This window comes from Gavialis gangeticus, unplaced genomic scaffold (assembly GCF_001723915.1).
Source record: "Gavialis gangeticus isolate Ggan-Ray unplaced genomic scaffold, GavGan_comp1, whole genome shotgun sequence".
NCBI classification, from domain to species: Eukaryota; Metazoa; Chordata; order Crocodylia; family Gavialidae; genus Gavialis; species Gavialis gangeticus.
In genome coordinates, this window is record NW_017728995.1 from 59,946,932 (window position 1) to 59,957,764 (window position 10,833).

At 43.2% G+C, this 10,833-nt stretch overlaps 1 protein-coding gene across 1 annotated transcript in view; it reads left to right on the forward strand.

The window, feature by feature from the left end:
- LOC109287801 (glypican-5-like) overlaps positions 1-10,833 on the forward strand; it is a 793,145-nt gene that overhangs the window by 270,239 nt on the left and 512,073 nt on the right. The gene's annotated exons all lie outside the window — the stretch shown is intronic.

Sequence of the window (10,833 nt, forward strand, 5' to 3'; positions counted from 1 at the left end):
TTATAAAATACATTTCTGAGTGAAGATAAGAAATTAAGAGTACTCATGAAAGGACTGTTCAGTTCCAGAAAGTGGGTGTCAAAGTTAGGAAAGTCCTAATGCCAGTGTGTGTGGGGGGGGGGAGAGAGAGAGAGCTGCTGCAGTAGTGGCTTTACAGATTGTGCCTCCTAAGTGTGTGTGTAAGTGATTCTTTCCATTGCAATTTCTCTTGCTTTGTCTCCTGATTTTACAGGGTGAGACAAGCTTCTCCCCTTCCTTCACCTCTCCGCCCCTTTTTACCATGGGGGATTTCTATGAAAAATTAAATTAATTTTTTGTTTTTAAATCTGAACATTTAAATCTGAAAGATGTTCAAAATTTTGGATGTTGAGGGCACTTCTGGAGAGTTACAGGATGTAATAATATATAGCACTTTTTTCAGAGAAATTTTGCAAAGTTTTTGAGTGGAAAAGGGTCAGGACAAGATCCAAATTAAAAGAGGAAGTAGTAACAAAAATGGAAAAGGTGCTTGGAGAAATGGAAAAAACAAAAATGTGAAATATTGACACAGGTTTTCAGCAAACGAGAAATTTTGTTCTGTATCTAAAATTTTCAGTTAGAAAAAAATCAAATGAAAATTTGTCATTCAACCTTTCTTGTAGGAAAATGAGTTTTTCAATCACCTCTGAGCACATTGTTGAGACCTGAAGAGGAGGAGGATGGGTTCAGGGGCCATTTGCTACTAAAAGTGTCGTGTATGCTGGTGTGCTGGGGCATGAGTGGACCCTAGATTTTGTAAGCGGTGGCATGGGACCAGCAACCAGCTTTCCACAACCCTCATCCAGAGCAGATAGACCACAGCATGGGAACAGCAGTGGGGGACTTCTTTTTTTTTTTGTGGCAGGCTTGTTGGTCTTCGCCTGGCTCTCCAGGCTTAGGATACTGTGAATGCGACTGGTGGGGTAAAACCCACCTATCAGAGACAGGCAGGGGAAGAACCAGGAAAAGAGTCCACTTCCCCTCTACTCCAAAGCGGGGGCAGGAGTGGGCTTAATTGGGAACTGCAGTTGCAGCCCCTCTAATTGATTCATTTTCAGTCTGGGGGTGGAGCCCCAGAAGGAGATATAAGCAGCTGTGTGCTGAGCACGCGGCACAGTTGGCAGGGGACGAAGAAAGAAGAGGTCCTGGGGTCAAAAAGAGTTGGGAGAGCTGCCCCGCAGGTGTATCCAGCTGCCCAGAAGAGCCTGAAAGGCTCCACTGTTGGACAGAAGCGGTGGGCAGTGTGGGCATCACTGCACAGAGGATCCACAAGGGACCGGGATCCTGGGAACCGCAACGAGGCAGCTTGGGTCTCCAACACCGGCACAAGACTGAACTGCAGTGCAGGCATCACTTCACGGAGGGTCTGCGAGGGACTGAGATCCTGGGAGCCATAGCGAGGTGACTTGGGTCTCTAATCACAGTGCGAGGCTGGGCACAGGAGCCAGCACTACCTCAGGGGTGAGTCACTGTGGGGCATAGGGCCCTGGAGACGGAGGGACCAGGCGGTCTGGGACCCATTAGCTGCAGTGGGTCTGCAAGGGCCCTGGGAATGGAGTGGTTCCTGAGTGCGAGGAGCAACATTCAGAGTGGCACAGCCCTGGGCATGCACAAGGTGGCCCAGGCCCGCAACTCCCCCTGAGAAGGATTGAACCACTGGGATGTGTGAGCGAGTCACGCCACACCTCTAAGGCCTAAAACTGAGCTCTCTCTTGGGGAAACATTAGTCAAGCCAGGGAGCTTATGAACACTGCTCCACCTGGCTCCTTGGGACACGTGAGTTAGTGGGGCAATGGGGCTCCCACCAAGGAGTGACACGCAGGGAAAGGTACCCTCAATTAAGAGGCAGGAGGGAAAGACCCCTCTAGAGGAGGGGAATCACTAGAGAACTCTCTAAAATATGAGACACGAGTGTTTATTGATTGTTTGATGCATGCAGTGCATTTTTTGAGTGTTTATTAACTATCAGCTGTATGCCTTGTATTTTATGAATGCCATTTATTGTTATACTTGTCAGTTCATACCGCTTGGGACCATTAGGCTTACCTGTTTGTATTTAGGTGTGTATATAGTTATAGTTAAAATATTCACTTTAGTTCACTACCTTTTATATACATATATTACATTTGTACCCGTTTAAGATGTTGCTTTCTGTTCCTCTATTGAGACATAATAGGTGGGAGGGAACTGCAAGTAGACTGCAGTTTCCACCCCCAACATGTGTGCCCTGCTGGCTTTCCCATTCTATTGCGGGGTGGGGAGGGAGAGATACTCACTTTGGGAACACCCTCAATCAGGTAAAAATTTTCCCTCCCCTGTGTGTTCAGTGGTACCTTTCCTACCCTCTCCACCCCTTCCATTCCCCCTTTCATCCATCTGCTACTACCATTGTAGCCACTGTCCCTAGCTTACCCAGGAGGTGAGAGGGGAAGGCTTCAGATGGCTCTTGCTCAGGTCCAGTGGGGCTGCATGTGAAGCCAGGCTCAACCATAGACAGTAGGGGCAGCAAGTGTCCCTTCCCCCAAGCCTATTCTCAGGCTGGCATAGAATATCCTGGGGACTGGGCAGGGAGGAGGAATCTGCCCGCTGCTGCTGCTGTCCTTAACTGAGCCTGGCTCCCTGTAGAGCCCAGTTGGAGGGTGAGGAGTTAACAGACTGACATAATTGCCAGCTTTCCCTGCTCTCATTTCTTCCTGAGTGGCAAGTAGAAATAAGATCCTGCTACTTTTCTAGAAGCTGTTTTCTTTTTTCTTTCTCCCTTCCCAGAACCCCTGAGGGCAAGATCTCATCTTTAGTAAATAGCACCGAGCCCAAAATAGAGTCTTAGCCCTACTGCTATATCAGAAAATAGATTTCCCATATTAATCTGGTGGCTCACTTGTGAACCTCAGTTTAAGGTAACTCAGCCTATGATGCTGGCAGGGATCCCAGTTTTTATTTCCTTGTGTTTCATAAAGAGATCTGGACACTGAGCAATATTTATTTATGGCATTCACTAATTGACATTCAGGCTCTTTAGGAAAAACAAATGCACGTAATAAATAATGTAACGTAAATGCAACATAAAATAATATGGAACATTACTCATAATTGAGCTTATACGCCAGTAAATATAGCTGACTTTTAATGTTCTGTCAAATAATCTGGAGTCCAAAACTCTCACTGTGACTTCTTGTACTCTTATAGCTTTCTAGATTATGTTTAATTGAGACAGAGAATGACCTTACTGTGGTGAAGTACATTTGCAGTATAAGAAGAGTTGAGTTTATATGTTCTTTGTGAATTTCCATGACACAACACAAGGTTGAATGCCTCTGCAGATTTCTGAAGAGGTGATGGTGTGGTATTGAGATAAGCAAAAAGCAGCCCTGCCAGGGACCGACACACTGTTAATTTGGGGCTTGTGGTACGCAGAAGCGGTGCCAGAAGGAATAAGCTCCTTGCCCTGAGTTGCTAGGTATCACGAGCCGGACGACGACCAAAGTATATGTGTGGGAAATGAGGTTTTGCTTTTACTTTGTGGAAATGCAAAATTGTCTCCTTTTTTTCTGTTTGTCAGCCATAAGTACTTTTATGGCCCCAATATGGTCTTGAATGTATTTATCCTTCCAATGCCCCTCTCAAGAGATTTTTAGGATTTGCATGTACTCCTACTCCTTTGATGCTTCTTAAAGCATAATCTCTTTATTCTTTTTTAGTGTAGGACACATGGATCACTAGTGACTCCTCTTAGTCAAACTAATCAGCCAGCAGGGAAGAGAATCCAAATAAATAGGAAATGTACTGTGAAGGCACAGGCCTGCAACGTGCTGACTCCACTGGCAGCTGAAGGCATTCAGCATTTGGGAGAACCAAGCTTCAAGCCACTGCCTATTTGTGGGTAAGACAGACGACCTATTTCCGTAGCCCAGGAAAGCATCTGGGGCTTGGTTACATTCTTGAACAGAACTTAGGGAAAACATCAAATAAACTAATTTATCTGCTTACCCTGAGCTATTGTTTCCAAATGCTGTTTCCCTTCATCCCCTCTGCTTTAGGGTCTCACTTGCAGTAACCTGCCTCTCTTCTGCAGCCCTTTCCCCCTGCTAAGCCATTTGTTAGGTTTATAATCATTTGGTCCCTCTGTGCTGGGTGTGATGATTGGACAGGGCTGACTGGTCCTAAGCTGAGGACCATAAGGGGCATACCACTGTGTTACAGGCGCCTGTAGATTTTATTCACTGTTTCACTGGGAGTTTTTCCACTGACACTCGAAACAGAAAAAAACTTCCTATCCCCGGTCACAGTGGTGCCCTCAAGCACACTTCTGGATGGAGCTGTCTCCTAAACCAGAAACGATGTAGTTGCATCTGCTTGGCCATGCTTGAGGGAAGGCTAACTGGCCCTGTCACTCAGCAGTGCTAATTAGCACTTCCAAAATACTGAATGGACCTGACTTATGCTGCTTTCAGTTTAGGAAGCAGAGTTCCCAGAGTCACGCAGTGTGCTTAAAGGTGCTGTCCTCAGGGACCATGACTTTTCTGTATAGATACAGACCTAGGAGCAAAACTTCTGGACTTATTTTGTAAAATCTTGGCCTCGATAGAGAATGGAACAATTCTTCTTACAGGTTCTGCTGCTGGAGAAAGAAAAATTAGATTCAATAGTAAATCTTGATCTAGGTGCATAGTAAAGAGAATCTGACACTCACTGAGGAATCTTGCTTTTGAAAAACAGTCTTTTAGTAGGAGACAGCATAGGTCTTTATTAATACAACATTGAAATGAGTAAGTTCATCAATATGTGCAGTTTCCGTTTCAAGGCACATGAAACCGTAATAAATATTAAGCCAACAAAAATTAAAATGTAACCAGAGCAATTAAATAATTGTAGCTTAATATGATGCTCATTCAAGAGGCAGTAATCAAGCTGACATAAACCAAACTTTACACAAAATGTCGTTGTGCATTTTTCCTCGCATAGTTGTGCTTAGCTTGTTCTTGCTCCAGTCCTGGGCCTATCTTCAATAATAGATTTATGCTGTAGTATAGCTAGTGATGGTGTGTGATGGTTGAATAGGTGCTAGGATAAAACAACCAGCCTCATTTTCACTCGTGAGCTAAACTGATCAAGGCACAGTGGCTATATAGTGCTCTTTCTGAAGTGTTGCAGTCTTGTGATGTGAAATGTAGCATTTGGCAGACGCCAAGGAGAATTGTGAAATTACAGCCATCAGTACTTTAAGGAATGAGACCTTCAGGCTGATTCTATATTTTTAAAAGCACGCTGTGACCATTTAATTTTTTTATTGTGAGATTGGTATAAGTTAAGTAATGGCATTATTATTCTTAGAAAATGGCAGTCAATAAAGAAGAAAAACTGAAACACCCAGCCTCTCTGGGAGCAGTGCATTTCCAGTTATACTAAAAACTAGGCAGCTTTTCATTTAGATACCAAACTGTACCTCTAACTGTCTAACTTTAAGTGTCCAAATTTAAAATCTTTTTGTTCTTAATGTCTCCATGCCTCAGCTTTTACAAGGATATGGTAAGGCTATAATTAGTATATGTAAGGCAACCAGAGATCCTCAGCTAGAAATGCTATGCCAAGTTATTCTTAGTGTTGTTGTATGGTAACAGCTTTGGGATCATAGCACCCCCTAAGTAGGATGCTTGTGCATTGATTTAGTGTTGTCTCAGATACAGAATAAATTGTGAACCTTAATGCTGGTCTTAAATCCTTCTTGGAAGTCTCCAGTCCTAGTACTGACCCAGCCTGACTGCTTAATTTGTGAGCCCTAATGAGATTACAGCATGTACTGACATGGCTGTAGGAGGTAATTCAGATCCAAACTAATTCTCTGGCTGCTTTGAAGCTATGTTGTCAGTTGCAAAAGGCTGTATGAATATTGTCAACCTTCAGATGCATCTGTTGCTTTCTGAAGTTCAACAGGAAAATTACTTCTTGGAAAAAGCAAATACAAAATTTGGGCCATGATTTACCGCATTTTTATGTGGTCTTTACTTAACACAGTATTGTAACATTTCTGGGTTAGATAGGGTTCTAAAATAATAGCGCGTTCACTGTGTGAGTTCTACTGATGTGTAATTGCTACATGCATCATAGGCCATCTTAGGCTTGTCTGAAGCTTGTGTGGTTTTAACAAGTCAAAGAAAGGTATGCTACTTTTGTGTTTGAGAGGATAAACAGGATTGCTGGCTCCTTCAGAGATTATTTTTTTCCAGAATCATCCTCAAGTCATCTGAATTTGTTTTGGTTTGTTTTCCTTCACGCCTGACTCACTGTTTTAGGGAACACCATTTAGCAGCGGATTGTGTGAGACAGAAGTTACAAAATGCCCACAAGAAGCTCATAAGTAAAAGCGCGTTCACAGTGATGCATACATATATATATGAAATTTCCAAAGCCCCAAGACATTTATGACTATTCATTCCACCTTTAAGTTAGCAGCAGTACTAAGAGCTTATTAGAGATGCATTGTCTTTGCTGGAGTGACTCTGTAGAGAAAGGGGGGCAGCTGAAATGGTTCCTGTGGTCCACTAAGCTACAGTATGCATGAAAAATGGCTTTTCAAAAGAAATGTAGAAACAGTAGGCTGTGTCATGAAGAATTGGCCTTTACTTACATTTTTCTGGTTTGCCACAGTTATCAAAGTATTTCCAAAGTAAATGAAATGCTTTTCTAAAATCTGGATGGTTATTTAGTATTTCACGGTGCTCTTTTCTGGCCAACCCATCCAAAGATACTTTCAAACTCTGTTATTTGTGGTTCTGAACCTAATATCCTGGGCCATTCTTACTTCCATTGAAATCAAGAAGATTAATCATTAAGGAATTAAAAACAGAGCTCAATTTAAAAATTAAATCACAAGCATTTATAGCAATGAAATTTCTATTAGAAATCTTCACTGTTAAATGCTAGTGTCAAATACTGAGGTTGTTTTTAATGTTAGCTCTACAAACAGAGCAAAAGAACAACATTTTCATAGGGATAGTGTTTACTTAGTTTCTAAAATGGCAGACTGAAAAAGCTCACTCTTTTTTGTCTCTACATATATGAGCCCTACAAGCAGGCACTTTTTACTGTCAGCTCTAACATTGTGCTACCAGAGACTTTAAGGTACATGTCTTTTACAGTATGGCATTTAATAACCAAAGTGTACAAATAGCAAAATTGTAGATGGCTTTCAGGAGAGCTCGTGTGAAAAGCTAGTTAACAAGTAAAAAGATGTCTTCCCTAAATCATAGCTTGAGTCATTAGAAGCTATGGAAGGAAGAGGGTATTACACAAGGTAAGTCTGGGTTTGGGAAGACGCTAACAAATAATTTTACTTCCTTTTCCCAACAAAAGGTTTGTAAAAAGGCTGTGAATTTTTGTAATCATATTTGCCTCATATTTTAGCTTATTTTCAGAAGATACTAGCAAGAAGTCATTTGGATAGGCAAAAGACGTGTTCAGATTGAGAAATGCTGCCAGTATGAAAAATATTTTGGAGTTGGCCCATTGATGAAAATGGCAAAACACTCTGTAAAGACCTTAGGATTCTTTCTATGACTTGGTTCCTTATCTAGGTTTTTTTTGTTTGTTTGTTTGTTGGTGTTTTTTTAAAGAACCACCTGCTCTGCTTATGTTGGAAAGGGGCATTGAGATATGTTTGCCTAATCTTACCCACAGAACAAAATATTCTATAGCCTGTATGGCAGTCTCTCAGTAATAATACAGAGGGGGATGGAAAAGCATATACCATGTGTTTTAAAGAGTCAAAATTGCAAGGAGGTGCAGTACAGTATGATATTGTTCAACCATATTCTTAGCATAATTATGACAAGTTGTAGATTGCCTCCTCCTACTTTATTAGCTTCTTGAGTGTTAATGTGTGGGTCCTTGACAGGTGTACATCAGTGTTTCTCCACTAGTTGTGGGTGCATGGAGCAGTAGAAGACACTTGACTTGGTATTTCCCTATTTGCTGGCCTCAATAGCAGACCAGCAGCCTAGAGACCAGGAAGCTGTTCATGAAGGAGTGCCATAAATGAACAAGGCTGGGTTGGGGGGAGAAGTTGCGTAAGAGTTGGTCCCAGATGGGTTCTGGTGAATATTTGCTGTAACTTGCAGGAATATAGCAACCTCTGTTTTGTTATAGTTTATTAAAATAGCTTCACATTCTTCTTGTGCAGGCTGAATACAGATCTGATGTTAATGAGAGTGACTCCAATGAATTTAATGGCATCAACCTTGCTTATATTAGCTCTGAACTTGGCTCTCATATTTTACCCCTCTTTAACAAAGCCAGCAATGTCTCAGAGACCCTTCTACTATTCGAAGGGAGGTTGTGATCATTTGCTTTTGGCAAAGCTGTTCTTTTTAGTAATGAAGTCAAATACTGCATTTCTTGGCTCTGGTGTTCTCAGGGACATTTAATGAGTGTTTAGAGAATATTGCCTTCTCTCCTGCCTCACTTGGTCTTTTCAGTGATAGCTAAGTTGGATTATTTAGCAAAGGGCCACAGATGGCCTTGTTCCTCTGGTTCCTTTGGTTATTTTACATTTTTTAAGGAAGAGTAAATCCTGCATTCTTGTGGAAGGCACGTTCCCATTGACCTCAAGTTTTGCAAGAGTAAGTGCTGGAGGATTTCACTTGTAATACGATCTCCTCTTTTTAAAATATCTACGGTTGTACAATCTCTGTATAATGTGATCTTAGTTCATAGATTTATAGATGTTTGGGTCAGAAGGGACTTTAGCCACGAGTCTAACCCTCTGCCCTGGGCAAGAAAGAGTGCTGGGGTCAGATTAACCCAGCCAGGTGCATGTCTAACCTCCTCTTAAAGACCCCCAAGTAGAGGAGAGTGCCACCTCCCTTGGAAGCCTGTTCAAGATTCTGGCAACCCTTACCATAAAGAAGTTCTTCCTGATGTCTAACCTAAATCTGTTCTCCATCAGTTTGTGGCCATTGTTCCTAGTTACTCCAAGGGGTGCCCTGGTAAACAGAGCATCTTCTATTCCTTGCCCCCCCCCCAAATGAATTTGAAGGGGGCCACAAGATCGCCTCTCAGCCTTCTCTTGCAAAAGCTGAAGAGATCTAGGGCATTGTAGGACTTTGTCTGTAGGCCCCATACCATATGAGTGGTCCTCCTCTGAGCCCTCTCAAGATCCCTCTTGAAGTGTGGTACCCAAAACTGGATTCAGTACTCCAACTGCGACCTGACCAATGCTGCATAGAGGAGAAGAATCACCTCCCTGGATCTGTTTGTCATGCACCTGCTAATGCATGATAAAGTGTGGTTAGCTTCACTGATTGCTTTGTCACATTGACGACTCATGTTCATCTTGGTGTCAGCAATGATTCCAAGATCCCTTTCCGCTGCTGTGCTGCTGAGAAGGTCCTTCCCCAGCCTGTAAGTGTGCTGTTGATTCCTTCTCCCTACATGCAGCACCTTGCACTTGTCCTTGTTGAACTACCCTCTAGTGTGTTAACTAGTCTTTACCCCATAACTTGGTATCATCTTCAATTTTGGACAGAGTGCTTTCCATGCCCTCATTCAAGTCACCAGTGAAGACATTGAACAGCATAGGTCCAAGGACCAAGCCCTGTGGGACTCTGCTGCCCACATCTTTCCAGGTCAGTACCGACCCATCCACCACCACTGTGTTGGTGTGACCCCGAATCCAGTTTGCCACCCATCTGACCACGTAATCATCTGTCGCAGCCACTCACATTATCTGTGAGAATAGGATGAGCTCCCATATTGAAGACTTTCTTAAAATCCAAGTAGATGACATCTACCTCGATTCCTGCGTCTAAACATGTAGTGACCTGGTCATAAAAAGAAACAAGGTTAGTCAGGCAGGAACTACCTATTATGAATCTAAGCTGATTGCCCTTCAGCATTGTTTTTCCCATTGGACTCCCACAAGTGTGATCCTTAATTATTCTTTCAAAGGTTTTCCCGAGGATAGAGATGAAACTAACCAGTTCCCCAGATCTTCCTTCCTCTTCTTCTTGAAAATAGGGACCACATTAGTCCTTTTCCAGTCCTCTGGGACCTGACCTGAGCACCAAGAGTGCTTAAATAGTCATGCCCGTGGCTCTGCTATGACACTGGCCAATTCCTTCCACACCCTTGGATGAAGATCATCTGGGCCTGCCAACTTAAACACACACAGCCCCTCCAAGTGTCCCTTCACTAAGTTGGCTCTCACAGTTGGTGTGCTGGTTTCCCTTTTGTGCCTGTCTGATCCAATTGGGAGATTTGTCCTGATCTGTGTTCAGGAATACAGAGGCAAAAAATTCATTGAAGAGCTCAGCCTTGTCCCCCTTATAGATTCATAGATGTTAGGGTCAGAGGAGACCTCAACAGATCATTGAGTCCGACCCCCTGCATAGGAAGGAAAGTGTACTGAGTTCAGATGACTACAGCCAGGTGCCTATCTAACCTCCTCTTGAAGACCCCCAGGGGAGAAGAGAGCACCACCTCCCTCGGGAGCCCATTCCAGATTTTGGCCACTCTAACTGCGAAGAAGTTCCTCCTAATGTCCAGTCTAAATCTGCTCTCTGCTAGCTTATGGCTGTTATTTCTTATAACCCCCAGGGGTGCCTGGGTGAGTAGAGCCTTACCAATTCCCTTCTGCGCCCCCATCATGAATTTATAGGCAGCCACAAGGTTACCTCTCAATCTTCTCTTGCGGAGGCTGAAGAGGTCCAGGTGCCCTAGTCTCTCCTTGTAGGGCTTGGCCTGCAAGCCCTTAACTGTATGAGTGGCCCTTCTCTGGACCCTCTCCAGGTTATCCACATCCCTCTTAAAGTGTGGCACCCA